This window comes from Notothenia coriiceps, unplaced genomic scaffold, assembly GCF_000735185.1.
Source record: "Notothenia coriiceps isolate Sejong01 unplaced genomic scaffold, NC01 NC01_scaffold00037244, whole genome shotgun sequence".
Classification (NCBI taxonomy): Eukaryota; Metazoa; Chordata; class Actinopteri; order Perciformes; family Nototheniidae; genus Notothenia; species Notothenia coriiceps.
The window spans coordinates 20,546,270-20,573,993 of NW_011369945.1; the positions used below are offsets into that span (position 1 = coordinate 20,546,270).

At 41.7% G+C, this 27,724-nt stretch overlaps 1 long non-coding RNA gene across 1 annotated transcript; it reads left to right on the forward strand.

Moving 5' to 3' along the window:
• The first annotated feature begins 4,806 nt into the window (after positions 1-4,806).
• LOC104964953 (uncharacterized) lies at positions 4,807-27,022 on the forward strand. Its single transcript, XR_800486.1, has 3 exons — positions 4,807-4,817; positions 6,565-6,569; positions 26,854-27,022. It is a non-coding gene; the product is annotated as an uncharacterized lncRNA (long non-coding RNA).
• The last annotated feature ends 702 nt before the right edge of the window (positions 27,023-27,724 follow it).

Sequence of the window (27,724 nt, forward strand, 5' to 3'; positions counted from 1 at the left end):
TGACATATTTACCCTTTTAGCTTTACAAACTACCGTCAATTAGAAGGGAACTCCCTATATATGCAGAAGTTTGCGTTGTTCAGGAGGTCTTCATGGACCACGAACCAGTTCCACGACCTGACATCCTGAGCTACATAACTTTGTTTCGTTGTGATTCGCCGTTTAAGACCTTTGCTCGGGCCCATGGTTATGCCTTCACGTTGTGTGACGTCAAGTTCTACCCGTACGTCCCTGCACCTGACGTCTTCCTCGGTTAAAGTATCTGGCGGGTACATTTTACGGGTTGAATGTCGTCTTTATTTTGTACAATAGGATGGTACCTACGTTATTTAATAAATTAATAGCTATATAAATCTAAGGTGGAAGTACTATACTTAGACCTTCATTAACAAAAGATTGTGCTGGGAAAATAATATAATCCTAGATTTCAGAAACGTATTTAATCCCGCACCATGAAACTTACTGTACACGTACGGAGTGACAGTCGATTGTCGTTGTAACAGGTGAGACGATCCGATGTTGGTATCTCCGGTGTGAATCATCGTATCATCGACATGAGACTGGGAAATCGAAATCGACAAAGCACCACTAACAACGGAATCCCTTTTATACACATGTTTATGGTCTGTATTTTACAACACGACACGCGAACTTACATCTATTCTTGAAGATTTTACTATTATCTATATGTACAATATAGGCCAGCGTCCACCAACACACACCATGAAATCGAACAATGAATAATCGGTCGATTCCTGCATTGGGAAAATATGTTATGTATATGTATAACTCAAATACTAGTCAGGAAACCCATTCTGATTATCACGTACCGATACTGTCGGGTTTACGATTTGCCCTCCGTTTACATTAGCCCCTGGAGTTCATCTCTTGGCGTCACTGCGCAGCTTGGACCTTCATTTGAAGAAGGCAAGGAAGAACTTTTTGGTTTACGTTTAAGAGTCCTAAAACCTTTTATCGAGCTTTATTCCAGCCACCCACCTGTGTGTAAATTCTCTCCTAGTGCACAACAAGTCACAGGCTATTAGAGGTGTACAGTTGGGATGAAAATATTAAAGACTTAGTATTTAGATCAAGCGGTTTTCGCTTTACTGATTGCCAATCTGATATTTGCTTGATGTTCGGCTCATGTCCGTCGTCCAGCGGTGTATTAAAGATAAAGGACTTCTGTATGTCTTTCACTCAGAAAACATCCATTCCTGGCCTGATATGCATACGAAAATCTGCCATGACTCATTCCTTTCTTGGTACTGGTACATGGGGTCGTGACTTCAATTGCAGGAAGGATGAGGGTCAACCATGTGTGTGAGTGTGTGTGTGTGTGTGTGTGTGTGTGTGTGTGTGTGTGTGTGTGTTTGGGTGTGCGGCGCACCTGTGCATTAACGGCACACTGGGAAGTTGACGAAGAGTGTTTTGGACTTGATAACTGATTTGCCTCTGCGTTCACCTTTAATCTTGGATGTGCCTGGCCAGTGGGTGGGTCACAGAGGGGTACTGCTAGGGTTAACCCAAAACGATTCAATGATTCATCTAAATCCTATAAAAAATGTTGTCACTCACAAATGCCTTCTTAGGGTCTACTTTATTTTCGTACTCCTTTCGATTTTAAGTTGAAGCATAAATATATAAAACAACGTTACATTGGCATCAAAAACTTGTGGCAGTGTCTCCTGATATTTACACTTTTAAAATTGTGAGATATATGTTTGGCTGTTGCATAAAAGAAACACTGGTTACAATTTAGGTTATGGGGGAAGAAAAACTCAAATGTTTTACCTAAATGGCAGCAAAAGTGTAGAAATAGTGTTTTACGAGCAAAAGACTCGTTGTGGTGCCTATAAGTAGGCCTACTAAAATTCAAATTGCTCATAATGCAGAATGGCCTATTTATATTATGTTACTAAATTAATTTGATACATTATAGTCAATGATTTTGCAGTTAGTAAAGGTGATATTAAGAGTTTATATTGAATGTTTGATATCTGAATCTACAAAGTAACTAGTTAGTTCAAGGCATCAAATACATTTAGAGTAGTATAGGTTATAATAGTTTTTTTTAGAAGTATAAAATATAAGTTCTACAAAATCTACAGAAGAAAGGCATTCATTGAAGGAGTCTGTAATGGTGCATGGTTGCATTACTGTGTTTATGAATAAACAGCATTGCTACGCACCCATTTTCTTATTCATCTGCTTAATTCCACAGAAAATGCACCTTCCAATTATATTTCTTCATGCATTTGTTCTGTCACTTTAAGTCTCAAAATAATTGCGTTAGTGTAAAACTCCTGAGTCACTATCAAAGGGAAGTACAATGTTGGATGTTGAGCGGAGGAGCAACCAACTTGGCCGTTTAATCTCTCGCTGATCAAAAACACAGTTTAAAGGCAAGATGGCTCACTTCTTCTGGCTGGTGAGAACAATTCAAATCTAATTAATCTCCATCTGACTTTGAAAAATGCATTCATTTGTTTAATTTCCTATTGAGTGACCTTTTTTGGCCGCAGCCAAAACAAGAAAATGTGTTCCTTATCCTCATCGCCTCCCGTTTACTGTATGTTCCTCCCCGATTCTTCTGATTGGACCTTTATCAAAGATTACAAGAATGTTTTTTTTCTGTCAGTTACAATCTTCTGCCATTGGGATAGCCACGTTATACTGCTGCTGACAGTGCTTGTGCGTTTACCACACAAGAAGTTCAACAGCTTCCCTCTGGTCAGATGGCCACTTCAATGTTTCTGTAGGATTAATAATTTCGTGAGAGTCCGAGCCACTGGCCAGATATATTCTCCAGGTGGTTGTAAATTACAGGCCTAAAAAGAAAAAAGAAACCCACCTACATGCTCGCATTGTGGGTTTCACAATGCGAGCATGTATTTGAACAGCTGCTATAGTTGCTTCTCAGCTGAATATTGATTTGTTATTATGGGTTAACAGGCGGGCTGTAGTATATAGATAGCACACGCTCTGGACGCAATGAAAAAAAAAGCCTTCGAAGGTTTGGATGAAGACTTGTGTTATGATTTGATCCCGGAGAATGGGGGGGAAATGTTCTTGTAGAATAAAGAGTGACAAATCATTTTACTGCTGATTGTTTCAGGAAAGATAGATTACAAAGAAATCGGCGTATACATAGATCCGTGTGTTTGAACCAAATAAGTGCCATTTGGGTGCCAGTGGAGTGCCACCTCTCTGTGAAGCCCTAATGGCCGCAGCACCGGCTTTCATGTGAATAATGCTGTTTATATTAGGCCTCAGCTCCTACATTAGTGTCCTTCAAACATCTACACTCCTCGCAGCCGTTTGGCATTTTGAAATACTTCACAGGCTTCCCATAGAGTCTATTATCAGGTGCCGTGCACCGGTGGAAAGTGTGTATGTGAGTGAGTGTGTGTTTAAAGTGCTGGAGTCATTGAAGGGCTTCATTAAAGAATGGAAAGTATGTAGACATCTCTGCAGGCTGGCCCAGAAGTCTTTGCTCTCACCTGAACCATATATGCCCAGTTATGGCCAGAGTCAGACCCCGCTGAGTAAAACAAACACTGCCCCCTACAGCTTTGGGAATGTCCCTGCAACAAAGAGGTAAGTAAAAAGTAATGACCATGAATTTAGGATGAGGTGGAAAAAACTTTGAAGTGGGACATTTATGTAGAATTACTCAAAGCTACACATTAGCATGGCTCATTAAAATAAACGTTTCCTCATTAAACCTCTTAACCTTGGGAATTTTAGCGTTTCCTTTTAAGATGAAACACTTAAGGCAAAAACATATAGTTTTTCATGCATTAGTCAACCCTGAGAGTTTGAGCTGTTCTGCTTCATTGACAAGTTTCATTTTACCAGTCATAAGAAAACATCCAAAATAAACATTCACTTTCAGAAACGTTGCAATACACAAAAATAATGTCAATACTGGTGAAGTCTCATTGTGATATCAGTAATTTCATTATTTTTACATTATTGACCTAAGTGCATTTCTTTTAGGCCTTTTCTTTCCAGTTGCATCCCTATCTATACTTTGAAGGTTTTTAGTGGGAGTTATTCAAAATATCATCAAAAGTCTAATTTATAGTACATTTTATTCCTCAAAACATGGTAAAATGTATTTTCTAAGGCTGTTGACAGTATTTTACGAGTTATGGAGTGATACTAAGAGACATCCAACATTCCCTCTACAAAAACCTTTGACTGTTATTTGTCGACTATAAACCTGGCTTTCCCAATGTTTGGATATCGAATGATGTACCAAAAAATACTAGGATGATTCTTCAATTGCATATTAAAACATAAACATCAAGAACATACGTAGGAAATAATCAACTGGGGAGGTTTGATGTTGATGTCTACTAGTTACAAATCGTACCCTATATTCACCTTTGGCCTTTACATGCCAAAAACATAACTGAGTCACTGCTTTCTGTCCCTCCCAGGAATCTGTTTCCTTTTCATGAAGCATTCCCAGTTTCCTCTAACTGTTTTCAGACAGAATAATCAGCGTGCACGGGGTCGAACACACACAGGAGCCCTCCATCATGGCCGCCTTCCCAGAGTTTCTGATCACCAGATATAAGTGTGCGTGTCATCAGTCCCAACTTTATTAATGTTTCACACGCGAGCCAAGCCACTCAGCGCTGCAGACAGATCCAACACATGCACATGTATTCATTCACAGTCATGTTCCTAATATCCGATTGCCTCTTCTTGTGTTTTTACATACGCCAACGCAGGCCTTAATCTGTAAACGAAGCGTGGGGAGTAGGGGAACGCTGCGGTGAGAGGGATATTTAAGAACAAAAAGCGTGAAGTACATGAGCAGACCAATGTTTTCAGGACGGGTTTTGGATGTACAAATGCACATTAGAAGGTGGAAGCCGAGCAGAGAACCAACCTCACTGAGAAGGCAGACGATGAAGCGAGGGCTGAACAGCGGAACAACACGTGCAGGGCGTAAAAAAGCCCATCACAGTCAATCAGGCGTCAGCCGCTAGTCAGGGAGGAAAAGAGAGGAAACTTTACCCCGGCTTGGCCCTCCTGAGTTTGCCTGCCGTTTGCAGCGCGGGGGAAATCCACTGGATGTCACATACATCTTGATTTTTATGAATGCTTTGATAGCTCCCCTAAAGACACTCCCATGACCAGGTGGAGTGTATTTATACAAGCGTGTCAGACAAGCAAAAAACCAGGGGAAAGGATATTTGCTGATCCCCTTTGCTCACAGAGGAGAAAAGAAAAACTTGCGGCTATTCTAATTGCAACTGGAAATATTTATCTGGCTGTGGACTCTGGGAAGCGGGTCACTTGAACGCACCCTTGCCTGGATCACCAGGTGTGAAGGTTGGATGGTGATTGACGTACAGCTGTCTAATCGGAGAGAGACCTGCCTTCTTACTGGAAAACATGTGAAGTCTTTTATTGATGCTTAGGTGTCAATTACAAAAAACATCAACAAACCAAAGCCATCAAGACAACATGAGAAGACATTTTTTTCATAAAATGTAATGAAGTTCTCACCACTATATTTGCCCATAGCTTCTATTAGTTATGAAACGTTGCACCATCTAAAGTCATTTATGAGATTCTGTAAAACGACCGCATCATTATAATTAAGTCCCACATGGCAATAAATGTCTAAATCAAATCAACCCCATGAACACGCACGCACGCACGCACGCACGCACGCACGCACGCACGCACGCACGCACGCACGCACGCACGCACGCACACACACACACACACACACACACACACACACACACACACACACACACACACACACACACACACACACAAACACACACACACACAATGGTACGCTTCAACTGCATTCAATCTAAATGTGACATCTGTTTATTTGTGATTCAGAAAACATTGTTTTATTCCTCTGACTCACTGCTTATGTCCGTCTATTAATTTGCACTAGCTGAAAAACTACTGCGATCTTTGCCTTGGGGCCAACTTTTAACTGCTTAGTTACAGTAACTAAGATGAACTGGTGTTGATGCGGGGCTTCCTTCATTCCTATGAAAGTTGATCAGTGGCGCATGAATCCTGACGTTCAAGTACAAGGCTACCAGATCTTTATGGGACGTTCTGCAATTTTCCTCATCTATTAGTCCCATAGATTCCCAATTGGGTTTTCCTATTCCTAAATCAAAAGAAAAAAAAAGTTTGGGCCTAATTTACCTTACTGACACAAAAGTTGTAGTATCACGGTTTGGCCACCAAGGAGATTAGCTTTAATGCCTGGCTTCACCGTACCTTTTAATTACTTTAGGCTAAACCCAAGTATAGGATAATGCTTAAGCTAGACATAATGTTACAGTAGCACAATCAGCAACAAGTACATTAAAGGGAAATATCTTGAGTTTTCTAACATTAGCAAGCATTACCAAGGAAAAGCTACTTCTGAGAGCCTTCTCATGAATTCTTCCTTTTCAATAGGAATGCGTTATTTCCTCACTTAAATATATTAAACATGCAGCCGATTGTGCATCCTAAGGTTTATGATTGCTCTTCCATATACTCACATTACAGAGAACGCACAAGTGAACGTGAATTGAGACCAAAAACAGCTGCAAGTCGATGAGTTTACAAGAGAAAATTTGAAATATGCCTCAAACAAATCAAAAAAGTGCAAGCCAGCTCCCATTAGTGCAGTAAGGACCAAGACTTTATTGCTTCCAACACTGCAAACGAATTCCAAGCATTGTAGTAGTCAGTGATAATTAGGATCTGTTGAACACCTTCAGTCTCCACCCTTACAGCTCTTACATATTCAGTATCGCTGAACAATAAATGCCTTCAGTTCTTTAATGGTCTCTGTGCAACACGAAGACCGAGGGTGGAGGAAGTTCTAATCTGTAAGAATGCTCTGTGATGTGACCGCAGCTCAGTGAACTGAAACAACACTGTTACATTATTCATAGAAAGAATTAACGCCACCTCCTAGATGATGAGAATAAGCTGTTATGAACTTCTTATCACATGGAAGTAAGGAACACATGTTGTTTATGGAAAAAATATGGAGTATTGACAGCTTATCTGAGAGGTGAGGGAGTTGGAGGCTGAATGGGGATAAAAAGATCTAGTGAAATTGGAACTTTTTCTTTCCTCTTCCTCTGTGAAATAACACGGATAAAAACTGCCCCATTAATAGGTCTTTTTGTTTTGAAGAGCTCATCAGAGAGCAGTGAAATGGGCCTTTTAAACCTCAGCTGTGGATGCAGAATGTCATGAGCGTGCTTTTGAAATGCACAATATGTTATTCATTTGTTCGCTTCTTTGGTGCATGCTCATCTACAACGTAGCTGAATGTTAGCATTCCTCTGCTCCCTGCTTTTGTTACATGGTAATTGTGCAGAGCGAGTACCAATGTGCCAGGTCTCAGTTTAATGAATCCCACCTGTAACACATTTGCACATTCATTCCTCTCCAAGGAGAAATCCTGTTGCCAAAGCAAAGCCTTGTGGAAGTGTGCTGCTATGCTGAGACCCCAAAGAAATGTACACAAGATGGCAGCCGATGTTAGCAACCAATTTAACCCTTTAACTTGTGATGGCATTTGTTCAAAATCTATGTTTGTGTACATTTTACGGCTCAATGTTGCACTCACGAGAGGGAAGTTGGAGGAGAGGCTTATGGAATGTCAGAGTGAAATGCTTGTGAGCCCCTCCGGCATGTGAAAGGGATTTCACAAACATGAGTACATCAAATGATTGATTCAACGGCTAATCTCTCCACAAACTGTATACATACCAATATCTTAAAAGAGTAGGCCATTCATCTAGGGCTTTTCGATGAGCTCAGTATAGCGGTGAATAAATAGTGCACTCACTGCAGACTGTATTTTTTTTTCATTCTTCTCAACACACCATTGCTTATCTTCAGCATATGCTAATGCTAGTTCAGATCCACCAGTGACATGCAAAACGTTTGCTTTTAATGGGTTATTGTACACTAGTATTGATACTTTGAATTCTTCCACAGCTAAGTAATATACAATATATTGTCAAATATGCCTCTGTTTCTAGTGATTCTTCATTAGGAGCTCCTAACAACTGTTTATGATGACACTAAAAAGCATGAGGAAGCAACTAATCCTTCCCCTTCATCTCATTATTCATTGTAGTATATTTGTTTCTCATTTTCAGACATTCAGTCCCTGTGCTTGTCAGTTAAAACAGAATCTCTCGTGACTGTTGCAGCACTGTGCTGTTGTTGCTCATTTGAGTAATGTTGCTCCCAGTTGGTGGTCTCAGTAATGAGCAACGGGGGGTGGGTGGACCACATTCAATGGGATGCCAAAGATCTTTAGCTCCGTTCCTTCAGGGCCTTTTGCATTTAGTAACTCTGAGCTCATAATTGTGCGACTAAAGCAATTGTTCTCTTAATTGAAGCTATTCAGGGCCTCTATGGGCTTTCCCCACTTCCCTCAGGTGATCATCCAAAACCTTCAGGTGGAACTCAGGTGATCCTTCAAAGACTCTGAGAGAAAGGGATGTTTTTATCTTGTAAATCATAGTTTTACTCTTAAAATAGTATGGTTTTGAGTAGTTAAGACAAATCATTTAATATAATTCATGGTAATATCTTCATGGAAAAATGTCTTCTTTGAACAAGCATCCAGTTTTTTGCTGCTCTGGCATAGTAAATGCCAAGGAAATGAGTGCATACGGGCCCTTATCTTTTGCCCCACAGTTATAGCTCACAATAAGTATTGCTGGCTCTTAAACACAAACATCTTATTGTAAAACTGTACAAGATCATTTAATGACTGGATGACACTGAATAGGTACAAAAAGAATTCCGGGGTAAGTGTAGCTCTGGGTATCGCCAGGACTTTTAATGTGGAGTAAAATGAGTGTGATAGAATGTTGAATAGAAATATTGTTCATTTCCTTTCAAGTTCATGACCCGTGGATGACAAATTTGCTTAAATGTCTTGTGCTAAAGATTTGAAAGAAGTCGTTCCACCTTTAATCTTCAAAACGCGTCAAACACTTATGTCTGCAAAGCACCATTTCAACTTTAATTCCTCATTCTGAAAAATTCACAAGCCAGAAGAGTGTTGAGGAGGGTGGAGGAGCCGAAGCAGAGCATACGTTTAAGAACATTTGACGCACAAAGAGAAGTCGCCCCAAAACTTGCAAATGGAAAAAAAAAAGAATCTGCAGGGGCCACGGTTTGTTTTCACCTGAAGCAGTCATTTATCTTGGCCATGGCCCAACACTAAAGCACTGTGTATGTTTCTATGGTCTCGGTGGGTTTGTGTGTGCACCACAGCCACTTAAAGCGGTGGGGGGAACTGCAGATTTTAGTCCTAATCTAGGAATTGTGAAACCGCACCATTTCCTTGCACTCGAGAAGTGCTTGGCATCTCATTGGACTGTGGAGGACCTGTATACATCAGCGCAGATGGAGCATGCAGATGAGTTTAGGATATGTGTTTGTTTTACTTCACTTTGGTGGACATGGGGATGGGATGATAAGAAGGTTGTTGCAGATGAGCTCTAGCCAATGTTCACCTACTGTATCAACAGCAGCAAGTGTTCTTGGTTCTCTGAAAAGCAAAGACAGCGTTCAAGTTTGTGCATAGCCTAGTATCATACAAATTACAAAAGGAAAGGAAATGTTAATGTAATTGAGTCATATCCATGTAACGAGAAGAAACTCAGCTAACTGATGATTTTTTTGCGAAAAAAACCACAAGGCTAACGCTGAGCCTCTGAATTAGCCCTGTGCGAAAAAATCTTAACGCCGTTAGCACAGAACTCTAGCTATACCGATAAAAATGATCGATACCGATCAATATACTTATTGGATCTGCACAAACAAGCTTAGCTAACATCCTGAGAGTCCACAGATTATAGAAATATAAGTATCATCACTGAGCGATCAGAACTCGTGACAGGGGAAGCAAATACAGACAACACACGACGTAGCTTTAGGTAGCAAAATACGGAGATATGCTCACCTTAGCTGTTATTCTGTTCAAAAGTCGTGTTCAATGGCATTAAAACGAGAAAAAACGCGGCTGAAGGTTAATCCATAGGTTAATCCAATGTGTCTGTCACTTTGAAAAAATTATTGATAATCCATAATTCAATTTTTATGCAAAAATCGGAGAATACAAATTAGCTGCTAATGGTAGCCACCAGAGTGTGTTGTAGCTCCGGTTTTGGCTATGCGTCACTCCTTACTTGGTAACCTGTGTGTGTATGTGGAACTTTCCCTCGATTCCATTGGCTCTAGCGGTTAAAAAGAGATGTCAATCATCAAAATCGACCAATGGATTCCAGAGAAACAGCAAAAACGCCCATTTCCACCCAAATGGCCCCAGAGGTGGATTTTTATTTGCTAAACCTCTCTAAAAAGTTCAAATGTCACATGTTTTACATCAATATTGATACAGGGTATTTATTATATGTTGTACTTTGGAGTCCTAAAGCTTTTAGTCTACTAACCCATCATCCAAGGGTAGTTCTTTACTACAAGTAAAAAATAATTTATAGTTTTTTTACTATGTTCAATCTGAATTTTCTTTAAAATAAAAAAAATCTATATTGATTCTGACTCTTCTACATTCAACTCACAGGTTTATCATTACTTTTGAGAAAAAAAGATTATTAATTGTCCCCTTTTTAGAAGAATTTGTTCTGGAAATGTCATTTTCAAGCCTGAGACCTGAAAAACAGGCATGGGGCCTAACAGGTTAATTGTTTTCCAGAACAAGGCCTAAAGGTCGGACTTTTCCGCCAGAAATAAAGGCATCAACCAATGAACTTCTTGGGAAATTGTAAAGTTGTGCCCATATTTACGAGGATTTTAAAACAAAAATACAGAGGCTTCGAAATCCGAACCAAGGCAGCCTACAGCATATACTAGATCCACCCCTTCCATTTTTACTTTAACAATAAAAGCACTAGACATATCATTTGTGTAATTGACAATTTTTTTATTTACGTGTAGTAATTTGTGATGCCCCCAGTATGTAGAGGCCTTAACATCAAACGCACATTTTTCTTTGACCGTTATTAGTACGGATTTTTTCGTTAACATGTTACCCCACATACACTTTGGAAGGCAGCAGTATATCATTGTTGTATTTACAGCAGTTGTGCTGCCCCCAAGAGGCCAACACATCTGTTAATGCCGGTGTAAAGGCTAATCTAAAACAGCCCATTAGGAAATGCTTTTTTTTTATCTGCAATGCATCGATACTTTCAGACTTTGCTACTAATGTCTTTGGCACCCAGGCACCCTTTTAGTTCCTACTAAAGGAACTGCCTATTGTCTCCTAAATAGATACATTTTAAAGCCGGGCTCAATAATGTTCTTTGACAATGTATTAGCAAACATTAGAAAGCAAATGGTGAATTTTGGGAGAACATTGAGTATACGTATGTGCCGAGGTTTAAGTGTATACCGGATAGTCTGAAAATAAAGTGCAATGACAGTAAAGCTCGAAAGCAAAGAAAGTTAGCTTTTGTGTGATTTGTTTACTTTTACACAATAAATTATATTGCTATCTGTAATTGCCAAGACTAACGTTTACATCTCATTTAAACAAGTACTTTAACAAAGAAATAGCGGAGCTAAGGTTTACACTTTTTTCAGTATAGGAAATAACGAGTCAAAAGGATGAGTCATGTTCCTGTCAGTTAGTAATTGGAACCATCCATCCTCTCAATTTCCAAACACAACACAAAAGACTCTACAATGACAGACTGTGTGAAGTCAGATTAGCTCAAATTTCCTCAGGAGATGTTCCACAACATCAGCAAAAACAAAGTCCTCAAAATGGGGATTTACCGCCTCCTTCCAGTCAACAGCCCCCTTGGGAGCTTTCCTGAATGAATCCCAGACTGCTACGTAGCTCGGCTATCTCACTGACCTGTCGTGCCATCAGCTACTTCAACCTAGAGCCTCCGCACTCTCGCTATACGGCCACATCCTGGCCATAAATCACTGCACAGTGTGAACTTCCCTGGAATGCTTGTTGAGTTGCCAAAGGATTGTTTGTAAGTCCAAGCAAGGTCCAACCCTTATCAGTGTTCAACACATCTTGGTGTTATCAGAGATAAAGCTTAGATAAAAGTGATCTCTTTAGCCTCTGAACAGATTCCTATACGCAATATTTCCAGTAATGGGACACCTAAAAGGTGCGTGGTAACCTGCGTTTCCGCTTCTACAGCTTTGAGTGTGGCTGTTTTGTCTATTACCAAAATACATTTTTGCATTGAAATACACACAAGGATTCTTTGGTGTCCACAAGTGACATCAGCAGTTGAAGTAAATGAAAACTTCTCAGAGCTTAATTACTTCTTACCAGGGATTTGGGATGGAAATGGTGGGGAAATATTATTGCAACCAGCTCAACCGAGGAGCACTTGCTTGCTGCAATTAGGGTGAAAGTTTTGATTTGCCAATCTCTGCGTGCCAACAGGATTTCTCACCAATGTCTACATCTGACGTCACACCAACAGGCCAAATATACATCGAAGTAGAGTCTATGAGCCATTTAGGGAGTATCAGTCCCACTTTGTGATGTGTACACTGAATCATCAAGTGTATTTTGACAAGCGAAACTGGCCTCAAGCAATCTTTCCATCGACCCCTTTGGACACTTGGGTGGGCTCCCGAAATACCTCCCTTAATTTGACATGACCTGATTTGGAGGATTTCAATGTTATTACTCCTCTTGAACGTGTGGACTCACATGCGAGGCGTGAGGTTGAGGGAGGTCTTCACGGAGCTGTTATGAGAGCTGATGTGAGACAACAGTGGACCGTGCCTGGAGCAAAAGAGAGGTAAAGGCTGGGAAAGGAAAGAGAGAGCATTAGAAGCCAAGGTGAATAAAGTGAGTGACAGTAAGGAGTGAAAGTTGGGAACAAATAAGCGATCCAGCGTAGTTAGATCCAACCTGTAAAGGCCTAGGAGCAAAAGAGCTTTCCAGAAGTGTCAGTTCAACATCTCATCTCCTCTCTCTGTCTTACTCCCTAAGCCACCTAACTATTGTTGAGTTGGAAGTCCCTGAGTTTTGACAGCTGTGCTTGGAGTGCTGTGACGGCGGTCCGTAGGGAAGGGTGTGTGTGTCTGGCTGTGTGTTGTATGATGGTTTGTAGTGGATTTGGACACTTTGGTGTGCAGCCTCTTGGTAAGCAAATAATAGGTATATGTGACTCTAGAGGTTAAGCCTTCTGAGTGAGGACATGTGTGTGTGACGATGTTAAAATATAATACATTTGATTTATGCAGTGCCTTGTGGACCTATAATTCAGTTAATTGTGCTTTATTAGTAGTGATTTGACCTAATGCGGCTACACAGACAGAAGAGAGCTAATAATAAAGAAATAAGATACACCGGTCATGCTAGTTGCTCTGCAAGGCTAAAAGAGGAGAGAGTAAGGATTTCTTGCACCACTTCACCTATTTTCACGGATAGTTGGAAGAGGTAAAAACTCAACAACAGTCTCATTATTATGATGTGCAAAATAAAAAATGTGTTGGAGTTGACATCTTGAGTATTTTTTAGGCATTGGGTTGCTTGGAATTAGATGCTATAATCAGCATGCTAACACGCAATAACATGCTCACGAGGACAATTATAATGTTTAGTGTAAGCATCTTCTCTAACTGTATCCAATTGTGTGTCTCTTCATGATTACACCTGGATTTTCCTCTGCTTTCCTCGTCAGCATTCAAGTTGTTGGATACGGCTTCTTCCCTCCCTTTCCAAGCTAACGCCCGTAAATAGCATAGCTTTATGGTAAGCTACCATGTTCTTTTGTGTTTTGGACCTGTGGAAACGAGAGGTTGCTGTAGCAGTCAGTTATTTGAGTAATCAGATCCCAATTTGATCTCAAGACACAGCTATATAGAGATATGACCATGTAACTAACTAACTAACTAAGTGTAATTCTAGACATTTCCAGATACAATCTCGATACAAGACACATTTAAATGCAAGTTATTTGTATTGTGTCTTGGCTAATTATCAGGAAACACAATGTGCTCTAGCTGATGAGAAGTAGTTTGTCTTAATGCTAAAGTACTGAACAATTAATGCAACAATATGATGGGGCTTGATAAGAAGTGCTAAAGTAATTCCAACTCAAACCAAACCTCATGCCAATCAATCCAGTAGTTGTCAAAATGCCTCATTTAAAGATCCCATGTCATGGCCATTTCTACTGATCATAATTCCATTGTTGAGGTCTACTAAAATACATTTATATTGTGCAATTTTCCAAAATCTCATTGGTTTCTCATACAGCATCTCTGTCCTAAACGGATTGTTGGAGCTCCTGCCCCCCCTCCCTATGAGCCCAGTGGCTGCCTGCGAGACAGCGAGGCACAGCGAAACCCAGCCCGAACACACACACACACCCGCAGCCTGGCTGGGAGTTTGTGTGTGTGCTCACAAACCGACTCACAGCCTTGCCGCATCCCGCCGTCTCAGGGAGGAGAAATCGGCGGAGCTGCAGCTGACAAAAGATTGAGTGTGTGTGACGGCTCCGCGGACGTAACGTAACGGCTCCACGGATTGGTCCATTTGGACCAATCCACAAAGGGGTCGTCATTACGTCACTTGGTTCCCGGAAGAAAACATTTAAAAAAGAAAATCTCCAACGAGGCGTTCTGGGGCAGCATACTGTAGACACGTATTTTCTGTGTTAGAGTTTTACTCGCTACAGGGTGTACTTTGAGGGTTTGTGACTTTGCAGACCGTTTACATGCAAAACCTTCATAACACACAAGGGGACGGGTAATAACCGGAAAAGCACAACATGGGACCTTTAAAACCACAAATGTCAACCAAGTGAGTAAGATACATAGTTGGAGAACCACAGTGTCTGTAAAATCGAAAAATGTGTATTTGAGTGTCTCCATTCCACTCCAAGTGCTCATTCATGTTCCTGTGAGCACAAACATGCTTTTCACACGACTAATTCAGCATTTTCAACTATTCAATACCGTGCCTTTAAAAAACTTGTGCAAGGATCCCATTTACTTAATGATGCTGCAGCTGGTATACATTTCGTCCTGACCGGTGAAGCTGAGGGAGGTGAGCTTGGGAATAAAGCAGGAATGTGTAGTGGGTGCTAGGCAGCTGGTGGCTGAGCCCCGCTGGGTCGCAGGAAGCAAGGCCAGGCCAGCCACATGAGTCTCAGCTGATTCACACACCCAATGCTATGCACACACACACCCCAACCTGCAAACCTGCACGTATCTACTGCAACTCAATTTCTTGCCAAATTACTAAAAAACTAAACTGCATTGTCAATTTTGTGTTGTGAAGATTCTGTAACGATTCGGAAACAAGACTACGTGGTTAGGTTTGAAAACATTCATGCCATGGCTTAAGATAAGTGTGTTTGTTACTAGTTACTTCTATAAGTTAAATCATAGAAAATAAAGTTTTACAACTATAATAAATCAAGGCCAACTCCAAGGGTGACTATTGCTTTTCACAAGGGACTGCAACAAACCTACAGTACACGCACTTACGCAAATTACACTTATTTTAAATGTATTTCAAACTTTCATATTTGTGATATGTCAAAAAGATATGTAATTTGTGAGAATTTCTTTCTTTTGATTTGACATATATTTTTAGGAGACCATGCTGACCTACTGTACTGTAACAGTGTGTGTGAAACAGTTGGTGCTGGATGATTTCCGTTATAAAGTACAGATTTGAACAGAATTGTTATAATAGCTTGATGCTAATCAAAACAGACATGTTATTTATCATCTTTAAGCCTGCTAGCTGTTCACCCGCCCAGAGAGCTGCATACTCTTTAGAAATAATCACAAGGGTCAACAGAGTTCTCTGTTTCCTCCCAAATTCAACTGTTGACTGAAGTAAATGTCGCTGGCTCTCAAGTTGAAAACTAATAATTCAATTACAGATTACTGATTTCTTTCCAGCAAAGCGACAAGTTAATATTTCTTACAGTAACTGACTCAGCACCAATTAGCATCAACATGACCAGCTGTATTACGGTAATGACATGGCAAATACTCAGTAATAAGACTTATCAGTCTGCCCATAGCAGTGACACCATAAAAAACTGGTCCAAGGTTCCACCTGAGTATTTATAGCAGGTGACTTTCCTCCTGTTTGCTCTCCAAAGAAGGAAACTTATCAGCTGAGGAGGTGTAATAATTCATGAAGAATGCTCGCCACCTTCACTTCCTCCTCATCACTTCTAGTCAAATACAGTGGCTACGTAACTACCCAGCTGGATTAAAATAGGTGTAAATTTGACCCTGAATGACTTAATTTTCGTAATTTAACTTGTAGAGTTTAGTAGCATCCTCTTGACCAGGTTGACCTGCAGTGACCCTCTCAGATGAAAAGCAGGGTAAAGTCTGTTTTTTAGGGAATTCTTTTGGGTCCCTGTCTGTTGTTTCCGGGATGGACAGAACATGTGGTGAGTTTATCTCATGTGCTCCAATCAGGAAACATGTTGCCCTTAAAGCTTGTCTGAGAAGCTCATAAAAGCACAGGACTTCCAGCGGACATTTAATGACACGGCACGCATTGTCATCAGCTGAGTCACATAAACACTCCCTGACATGCCAGGTAAAGAGCTTTATCGTCTGCACTCAATTCCTAATGAGTGAAATGCTGTTGTGCACCTGAGAAGATGTCAAGAAAATTGGAATCATGTGTATACAGCTGAAAAAGACTGCATTATTCAAAGGTCAACATTTGAAATCCCAAATCATTTTTCCAATTGTATATGGTACATTTTGCTCAATGAGGCACACATAGTAATCAGTTTGAATGTGTTACCTCTATCTATTCCCCTCTGTCATCTGTTCTGTGACGCCCTCAACTGGTCACAAGCGGAACTCCCCACCTTCCAAAAATTACAATTTCCTAAAGGTTTTACTCGAATCTATGCTGAAATTAAATCAATGTTTGTCCTTTCATTTTACAAATAAACAACATTTTTTGCACGTGCACAGCGGGTACTTTAACAAGAGCGTGAAATTAGAACAGAACATTTCAGTCACAAGTTACAAATTCCCGGGTATTCAACCAGATGAAAGATATTTCCCCATAAAAGCATATGAGGTCAACTTATTGTTGTATGCTCTTCATTGAGAAATGTTTACAGTAATTGCTGGTTATTAATTGGTGGAAATGTTATGTTAGAGCAATACAATTATTTGTTAACATGTGATATTTAGGAAATATGTCATGTTTGAAGGGACAGTTCAACCTACAAGCCAAAGTAGATATTATTCCTATACCTTTAAGACTTTTAACAACCTAAATTGGCCATGGGGATGTCTGCCCCCTAAAATGTAATGGAACTAGATGGCACCCTGCTCTTTGGTGCAAAAGTGGTGGCAAAAGGGAAACAATTGCAATATTAGGCAGCTTTTAATCCAAATAGACCCCCCGATAAGTATAACGAGTATACCATAAGTAAGTATGGTAGGCAGATGTTGTATGGTGTAAAGACAATAGCCCTAAATGAAACTGCTCACAACAAGGTCTGTGGATTATTAGTTTCTGTAAAGAATCTTTGCCATTAAGTTTTTACTGTGTGTTTTTTAAGGCTTTGAGCACCAAAAGCCTATATCTCCAACACTATGCAACTCCCCCTAAAACAATCTCGATAGATAAACAGCCACATAGCTACTGTATGAGGATGCATATCTATGTTTTACTTTAAGGGTGAATTCTCCTTTTAACACTAACAGGAGTGTAATACAAAATGCAGCATTAGAGAAAAACTTCCTGGCTGTTCTCACCAGTATGTATTTGGTTATTAATAGTTGCTATGATACCCACATCCTCTCTCTTCCCACTTCTTTGTCAGAGCCTCCTGTGATTTAGGGCACTATATAAACCCTACTGGGCTGGCCTTCTGTCCTTTTCTGGTTGCTGTCATTGTTGCGGAGCACAGGCCACAGAGTTTGGCTGCTCCAGCTGAGCAGAGAGCACCTACTGGGTTTTTTAACCACGATGATGAGAGCCGCTCTGCTCGGCCCAGTCAGCAGGCAGTGGATAAGGGCCCCGAGCTCCACTCTCTCCCCCTCCCTGAGGCCCCTCAAGCTTCCCTCTTCCTCCATCCCTCCTCCTCCTTCTTTAAGTTCCCTCAAGTCATGATCTGGCCCGTAAATTAGTACCGGGAGAAAAAAAAAAGTTCTGTAAGATGAAACTGGGTTTCTGTGTATCAGCACACGACTCAGGGGAGACAAAAGAGAAGAAGCAGGCAGTAAATCCATTGGAGTCCACTGATAGCGCCTGTTTGCACAACCACTGCCGCTTCCTTTGATCAAATGGCTGGGGGAGCGGGGGGTCGTGTGGCGCTGCCGAAGGTCAGCTATATATTACACTCCTAAAAGTGATTACTGAAATTCTTAAGTGAAACCATTCTGCTGCCAGGGTGTGCTCTAATCCCCTGCAGCGTTGTCTGGGCCGGGGCCTCTCTGTGGATCTGCGCGCCCAGCACTCCTTTCCCCCTTTCCCCAACTTGTGTTTTCTATCATCAGAGCAGGCCTTAAGAAAAAAAAAGAGCCCCTACATGGAAACATGGCCTATCCAGTTGCAATATCAACTGCTGGGGCTCGGAGGAAAGAGAGAAAAAGAGGTAGTGTCAGGAAACATGGAAATATGCACACACTTCAAAGGCAGGGGCAGCAAATTAAGGGTTAGGCATTGGACACGACAGTAAGTGGCCTTTACATCAGAAACAGGGTAAACAATGTCTGGATCGTATTTCGCTTCTTTCCTCCATGTTGTTGCACGGAGACCCCCCGGCTCTGCATCTGCTGTGCTGTAGGTAGAGCACTAAAACAGCTCGATGCAGTTTTTTTCTGACATAAAGCAAATCATTTTCATCAATTGAGCAATAACTAAATGTTTGCGCCACTGTTGTGTGTAAATGAGTGGAAAATCTGACATCAATTTAGCACAATGATCTGCTAATAAGAGTATGTAATTTAATAAAGCCGCTGTTAAAATTCCACAATTTATGACCCGGGTTGCTAATCCTTACCACAATGTTGCAGTGCGTCAAATCAATTACGAGCGCTTACAGAACAGAAGTGCTGCTTTTGAGCGTGAAACAAATACGCTGCAGGAGAGACAACTGTGTGTGTGTGTGTGTGTGTGTGTGTGTGTGTGTGTGTGTGTGTGTGTGTGTGTGTGTGAGAATGAATGCATGGTTGAGATGGAGCTAGCCAACATGATCCAAACAAGAATTATGTGAATTCATGCTCTATGAAACTTTATACACATTTGCTGATCATTACCTAAGATTGCTTTGTGTTAACTTTGGCAGGCCTGCTCCTGGCTCACGGATTGAAAAAAGTGATGATGTACTTCCTCTTATTTATTATTTGCGCTGGGCTACCGAGAGGGAAAAAGGAGGTAGGGGCGGGGAGTGTGAGTATATGACTGCGACTGGTTCACCCATGCCAGGAATAACAGAGCGAACCTTGCTCATTAGTGTGTAGAAAACAGACCCCAGGAGACACAACAAAGTGTAAATACATTTAAAACTCTTTACAGTGCAGGATGCTACTCGCCAACTTCTCTCCGTTTCTGCTTTTCTTTTTCCTCCTTAAAATGAGAACGTAAACGGCATTGAATGCTGCAAAGTGTGTAGGCTTCAAAAGAGTTGCAACCCCATGTTGCACGTCTCATAAATACTAGTGAGGGAATTCAAAGAGAAATTTATCGAGCATGGCATTCACACATGTTGACAGTAAAGAGGGCCAACAGCACACCGGGTCTTGGGAATTTGTAGCAGCACATGGCCCCTTCTTCGGCTTTGAAACACCCTCTTTGACCCTTTGTCTGCTTGTGCAATGTATTTGCCCTTATGAAAAAAAGATAGGAACATTTATATGAGACACAAAAGCCCATAGCAGTGTCCTATAAATTAGAAATGGCAGATATGCCATTGTAAACATGGAGAGATTTATCTATCGATGTTACAAGTCCGGGGCTTAAGATACAGTGTTTCTTGTTAAACCATTACCCCCTTCAGCAGGTGCACTGTTATCCCAAATAAGGCAACACGCTATAAAATCATAATTTCCCAACATTTGTTTATAATATTAATAAGTCTTTGCCATCTGTTTCCACCCAGCGCTGCCTTTTCTTCACTTATTTGTACAGTAAGGGAAGGTGTTTATAGTCTTTGGATGTTGCCAATTTTACTAGAGAGGACTGCGCAGCACCTATGGGACGCAGCGTACAGGGCCACACTTTTGGCTCCTTGGACTATTGACACAGCTGCTATCATGCTGAAATAATCCGATTCCAGGGGTGTTGAATGTATCCATGCACACTTACCTACATGCACACAAATAAGCGCATGGAGAAACACATCACATGTTTGGCTTTACCTTTTTAAATGTCATTAAGTGCTGCTCAGACACAGCTTCATGTTGACTTTGGTTGAATAAGGGCATACTTGCTCTTTGTTGTTGCTTGACCGGTTCATTTAGACCAGCGGTTCCTAACCTTTTTCAACTTGGGGCCCACTTAAGAATCAAAAACATTTTCGCGGCCCACATTCAACCTTAAACAATACGGAGGCTAATAAAGTTCTGATTGGTCAATTCAGAACATGTGACACGTTGTAAATCCAGAACAGACTTCGCACGGTCAAGGATTGTAATGACCGTTGCTAAGGAGGATCAAGAAAGAGAAAGGAAAAGAGGTTAAAATAAAAAAAAATCTCAATAATGAAAATGTTTCCACACAAATCATAGTGTTTTGCTAATTATTTGGCGGCAAATATTGAATTTACATTTACACCCTTTAATATTTTATTTGGGCGTTAATAAATACAACTATACTTCTGGCTAAAATACATATTTGTAAAAGTCAATCAAGGAGTAATCTTAATTTAAGGTGTTTTAAGAGTAGATTAAAAATACAATTTATTTTGGAAAAAGATATTGCCACAAAAAAATCAAAGGGTGAACACACCATGAAATGGGAAATAATGAGCTCCAGTGGCGTCGCCTGGCCTGGGCATTCGGGGCTTTAGCCCCGATTGTTTTTTCTGTAGCCCCTGACAATTCTCCCTCAATAATATAATTCATTAACCGTGCTTTAGCTGAACCTCATCATGAGAGGACGGCAGAATTGTAATTTCCCGTGTTCAGTGAATGCAACAGAGGCAAGACACCAGACCAACCAGATAGTTGAATGGAAATAAACATCTGTCTTATTGGCTGACAGGTACCTATCCTGTGAGCTGTGACAATGTTTAAACTGTCAGTCGGACTCAGAGTTTTGAAGATGGACATTTCTTAAAAAAGACGACAATTCTCAAATGCTGGCTGATCAACACGTTCTCACTCCCAACCCGTCACGGCCCCTACACACGGCGGCGTGCGTTGCCGCTTCAACGCTTCTGCCCATTCACTTTTAATGGGGTGACGTCACGATTCGCTGAACTGCATTGTGGGAGCAAAGCGTAGTTTCTCTCGCGGTGCTTGCTGCAAAAGTATAGCAATGTTCTACTTTTGACGCCTCAACGGAGGCGTCAGCCAATCTAATCATATGCCAGTACAAGCTCTAGCCCAGGCCTATTCAACTGGCGGTCCGCGGGTCGGATGCGGCCCAGAACCAACTCCCGAGTGGCCCAGCCTCCCGTAGCCAAATTCCTACACTAGTACAGACCATGAACGCAACACTCCGCCTTGCATAGAAACCACCAAACCACAACGCAGCACGTTTTTTGAAAGTGCATCTAGTGGTGCTAGTAACGGTGGTCCAATAATAGCAACTCTAAAACATGTGTCTCTCAACTCTGAAGCGGAAACAGAGACAAAACGGTCATTGATCTTGTGGAGCAGATCCAAGTCAAGCTGGACCTTTTCGCGACCGACTTGAGCACGGGTGAGTTCATCGCCCCAGAAAAACGGCTACGACAAATACACCGTAAAGTTTTCAGCGATTATTCAGATGTTTACGCTCCTCTATGGCTAAGACTAGCCGTTTTCGTTTGACACCTGTTATTAGGTGACTTTGCGCGTACCGTTTACGTATAACAAAATTTTACCAAAGGCTGTTCGGTCCAACTGTTGGAAGTGCCACGTCCTTTCCGTTGTCAAAAAAAGATATCTTCTTAATATGAAAGACAAGCAAAAGAACCCGGAAATTATCGAGTGATGAACTAAACGAAAAAGTTTACTTAGTTCAATTTAATAAAAACAAACATAAACATTACATCTCGTTCCGGAAAAAGCAAAACCTGTAAGTAACATAACGAAAATGTTATACATTTTTTCTATTTTTTTCAATTTTGCTATAAACCGGAGTTTGTAGAGACTCGGGACCGCGGGGGGACGCTAGAAACCGGCGGTGGGTCCAACGCCTTTTTGTGACCGAATCTTCATAAGTCCTCGACCTAGTACAAAAAAATAAAACTAAACAAAGAACCGTTGATAATTTCTAAATTTTTTAAGACTATTTTTGAACTCACACGATTAAAAAACTACTATAACGTTAAAACACACACATTGGTTATGTGTCAGTCTTCTTTTTTGGTAATTTATTAATTAATTTATAAATTTTTCGTACGAACAACAAAAAGAAAATGCTCCGCTTGTGAAAGAAGTAATGCAATGGACTGACATGAGAATCATAAAAGTTGCACACGGAGAAAAAAACCTAATAACAAGAACAGGTTAATTAAATGTCCGGAATGAAAGGGAAAAGTCGTTTTGTGGACGCTAACGGTTGTACGTGTAACTCGCTGTTAGGAAGTACGCGTGGAAAGTTGCGTTAAGTTTGAAATTGTCTTACTTGTGGTTATGTCAAAAAAAGGTTGTTCAGAAAGTGCCTTACTATGAACACCGCCATCAGCTCTGCAGCCCCCACCCCCACCCGCACGGATGCCACCCGTCGCTTTGGTTTTTTTCGTACTTGAAAAAGCGCGCTCGGACGTCCTCCCAAATGACGCCTCGCCGTACTTCGTCTGGATCGGTTGGCGAAAAATTTTCATCCCGGCAACATCAATTTAAGCTTAGTCGCTCTACGCGCAGCCACGTGGCGCTATTTTTTGAATAAATTTGGATTTTACGAGCGCTAAGGCGGCTTATATGAAACGCCACCTGCAAATTTAATGAAACAAGTCATTTTAGAATACAACACCCTTTTTGGGACGTCAATTATTGGTGGAGGCGAAAAGGACGAAAATTGAACTAAATTATAATTTTCTGGACACAAATATACTGTCTACACACTACGCTCAAAGGTGATACCAGTACGCTCAGTGTAATCGTGGTCGAAGTCAATGCGGGGGGAGAGGTAGGTGGTAGAGTAGAGTGGAACGTCGTCTTATAAAGACAAAATTGGGGTAAAGAAAGTCCGTGAATAAAAATTCACACACACACACCACAACAAACACACACACACAACACACACACACACAACACACGACAATTTTGACAAGTTTAAATAAAGAGAGACCGACAGGTGAGAGTATTACAACAGTGTATCTTGACGACAGTTTATCTTAAGTTAATCAATCTATTAATTAAGTAACGTTTTTTTAGACAGTGTTTTCCGCAACGTTGTAAAAGTTAAAAGCCAACAACAATTTTTGCAAGTCACCGGTTTTGCCGCGCATGTCACGACGTTTCATCAGTTGTACACTCAGCTGTCATTCGCAACCTTTGATACGTGGTAATCGGGACATGAAACAAGAGTTCTTATAACCAGTGTATTGTAAGGTATATAAAAGTCAACGATCCAACGTACGAATCGTTCGGATTGAAACTTTGTGAAATTTACCTGTCTGAGTCCTAAGTTACACACAATTGACATTCGCAAGAACTGCTTGTCGATTAACCGCGTAAAAGGTGAAATGTTGCGGAAAGCGAGCGGAGCGAGCCATACCGACCGGAGTAATCCTTGACCGGAGCACATCCGCCTCGCACGTGCGAAAGAAGTCTACTCTAAGGGGTCTTTTGTTTGTGTTTCGGCAATCGACAATTCGTGAGTCGTCGAATGTTAGAGTATAGCAAAGGTCTTTGACCTGTTTCAAATTAGTCATGTTGGTGTCTGACAGACAACAGTACCGCTTATTGTGTCAAGCGAACCCAAAAAAACAACAAAACATAAGCCACAACAACTCACCCACCTGGCCAGCCTCGTAAATGTTTTGCAAACGAATCGATTAGAGGTAAATCTTTTGTGCGTAAAATTTCCAAAAAGTTGGACGAAAGACAGACGCCTGAACAAGTTTCGTAATTAGTACGCAAAAAAATGATTTGGCCATAGTCATCCAAAACAAATGAAGCCCGTAAGGAAAACTTTGCACAAAAAATGTTATTAAGAACAACATCAACGATCGGGGAACCGGTCGCTAAGAAGAAGAAGACAAAAGTTGGGGTCAAGAGTACCGAAACGCACAAGTGTTTTGTGCTAAAAATTAAAAACTAAGCACGAAGCGTGTGCGTAAAAAGAGGAAAAAAAGCACAAAACGTGTCGTGCAAAATTTCGTTTCACAGTAAAGAATCTGATCATACACCAAAGCATGACGTCGTGCAGAAAAAGAGGCGCAGCCCAGCACCCTTCCTTGGCGCTTTCGACACACCGAAAGTAATTTTTTGTACAAGATGAGTGATAAAGTTCGGGGGTTCGTAATAACCCGACAAAAGGACCGGCATTAATCTAGTCCAACCTGCCCTCCCCCCGGGACTGGCCAGGCCAAGCTGACACTGCCGGGGATGTGTGGCTCCGCCGCCAGCGCAACAGCAACGTCAGCCACCCCCTCCCCCGAAAACTTTTGAGCCCCTGGGTTTGTTTGTTTAAGTGGTAAACTTAAAAAGAAAAGGGCGGGGTCTGGTGTGTTTGGGGTGCGGCGCGCAAACTACCGACCTTCGTCCCGATAAGGTAATGTGTTAAAGTCCCAACCCCCCCGGTCTAAAATATTGATGTTAAAGCCCCCCCCGGTCTGTAAAGTCCGCCCCGACCATTTTTTTTTCGCCCCCAACAACTGGTGAAAAAATTGGGTGGCTTGTACATAATGAAACGCTACTTTTTTGTACGTTAAAAATAAGTAAAGAAGGGGGTAAGAAATGTTTTTTGTCCATGCAGTTTTCACCGTAATTTTTTGGTAGTTTAACGTAATTAAAACGCGCCCTTTAGACTTTTTCACGTGGCCCAACATCCGAAGTTATATAAAGGAGTGTATGTTTCTTTTGTCGACTTCTCGAGGTTACGTTTGTGTTTCTCCTAATCATGAGCATCGTTATGATAAAAAGTAAAAGTTCATTATTGTTTTTTTAGTATGCAAATCCGAGGTGTAAACTGCCGTCACACGACTGATCCGTGAGAGTGTTTCGGTGAAAATTATACATATATAGCTATTTTCAGTATGACTTGATCTCACTTACGCTACGGGACAGTAGGAAGTCACGTGTTTGGCGGTATTGTCTTCCCTATGCCCATTGATTGTATACTTACTTATGGTTGATGTGCATGATATCATTTGATGCCACGAATGATAGTGGAGTAAATGCGACTAAACAGTAGTAGCGACTGAAAGAGTTACCCTCTCCCTCTTAAAAAACAAAAACTTGTTCTCGTCACTAAAAACCGAGTGATCCTACAGTTACGTTAGGATTTCTGTAACCACTTCTCATGACAGTCAGTCCCTGTCGCTCCAACGATTAAAACTAACTCGAAGTAACACACTTTTCGAACTAAGTGTAACACATACAACTAGGCTTTGTATGACTCGTGTGTCTAGATATGAAAGACTTGCAATCCCTTGCAAGTCAACGACAAAAAACCTGTAGTGAGGTTTTTGAGTGACCGGGCAATAGCGACGTACAGTTATTCAAGGTCAATATATAAAGGGAACAGCTACGTCCCCTGGGTTGAAGGAAACGAGACCAACTGATGGCAGGGGGAGATACCGTTGTCACTTCCCCAGAGACGGTTCGGGTAGTGAGAGCACCCGTCTCGTTCAGGTAGGTAGCTGGCGTTTCAAGAGAAAGTTGGAGCGTTCACTTTAGACCAGTAGTTAGGCACTAAACACGCTCTACACTACACAAACCCCTCGCAGCCTTTTTANTGACGCGCACAGCTGGGAGACCAGGGGAAACTAAAGAGTGACGCACACAGCTGGGAGACCAGGGGACACTAAAGAGTGACGCACACAGCTGGGAGACAAGGGGACACTAAAGAGTGACGCACACAGCTGGGAGACCAGGGGACACTAAAGAGTGACGCACACAGCTGGAGACCAGGGGACACTAAAGAGTGACGCACACAGCTGGGAGACCAGGGGACACTAGAGAGTGACGCACACAGCTGGGAGACCAGGGGACAGTAAAGAGTGACGCACACAGCTGGGAGACCAGGGGACACTAAAGAGTGACGCACACAGCTGGGAGACCAGGGGACACTAAAGAGTGACGCACACAGCTGGGAGACCAGGGGACACTAAAGAGTGACGCACACAGCTGGGAGACCAGGGGACACTAAAGAGTGACGCACACAGCTGGAGACCAGGGGACACTAAAGAGTGACGCACACAGCTGGGAGACCAGGGGACACTAAAGAGTGACGCACACAGCTGAGACCAGGGGACACTAAAGAGTGACGCACACAGCTGGGAGACCAGGGGACACTAAAGAGTGACGCACACAGCTGGGAGACCAGGGGACACTAAAGAGTGACGCACACAGCTGGGAGACCAGGGGACACTAAAGAGTGACGCACACAGCTGGGAGACCAGGGGACACTAAAGAGTGACGCACACAGCTGGGAGACCAGGGGACACTAAAGAGTGACGCACACAGCTAGGGCAGGGGACACTAAAAAGTGAGAACTGTCTCTTTTGTTGGAAACTCACCTAAAATGTTTTCTGGGCTTATTTTAACAATGTGATCACATGACTCCTTCTGATGTTACTGCAGACCTGCTGTAAGCTAGCTAGCTAACGTAGCTAACCTAGTCATTTCAGATATACTGAAAAACACTGACAGTTATGAGACGACTGACTCTGAGACATAGACCTCCTTCACAAAGCGAATAAGTTCAGACATCGGCTGGTAAAGCCAACTTTACTTCTATAACTTCATCTTTATTGGTGAAAAAAGTAAATTGGGAAACAAAGTTGGACAGATAACAATCAGGAACAACAGCACAAATGTCTTTTCACACTATCAGGTCTGAGTGAGAGGTAACGAGGCGAGCATGCAGGAGAATGTGGAGAACATGGACTCTGAGACACTAAGCCAGGAAGCCACGGGGTGGTAAGATGTGTGAAATGGTCTTCCCTGTGCAGCCGCGCTCAGCAAGGGCCACAGATGTAAAAATATGGCCTGTTTTTACAGCACACTGACTTTAGTGGTGGGTTTTGTGATGGAAAGGGTGGCGGACATTGCCTCACTTGGAAGTTTCACAAAGGAAAGAAACAACCTCTACTTCAAAACTACGTCCCTGGGCGTGATTTCATGTCCGTGATGCTACATGATGTACGCCTAGCTATTAAACTTCCAATGATTAATAGGATAACTCATATTTAAAGTGACGAACAGAACATTTTGACACTGCGTATACATTTAAACGTGGTATAGGAGTCACCCAATTGTGTGTGTGTGTGTGTGTGTGTGTGTGTGTGTGTGTGTGTGTGTGTGTGTGTGTGTGTGTGTGTGTGTGTGTGTGTGTGTGTGTGTGTGTGTGTGTGTGTGTGTG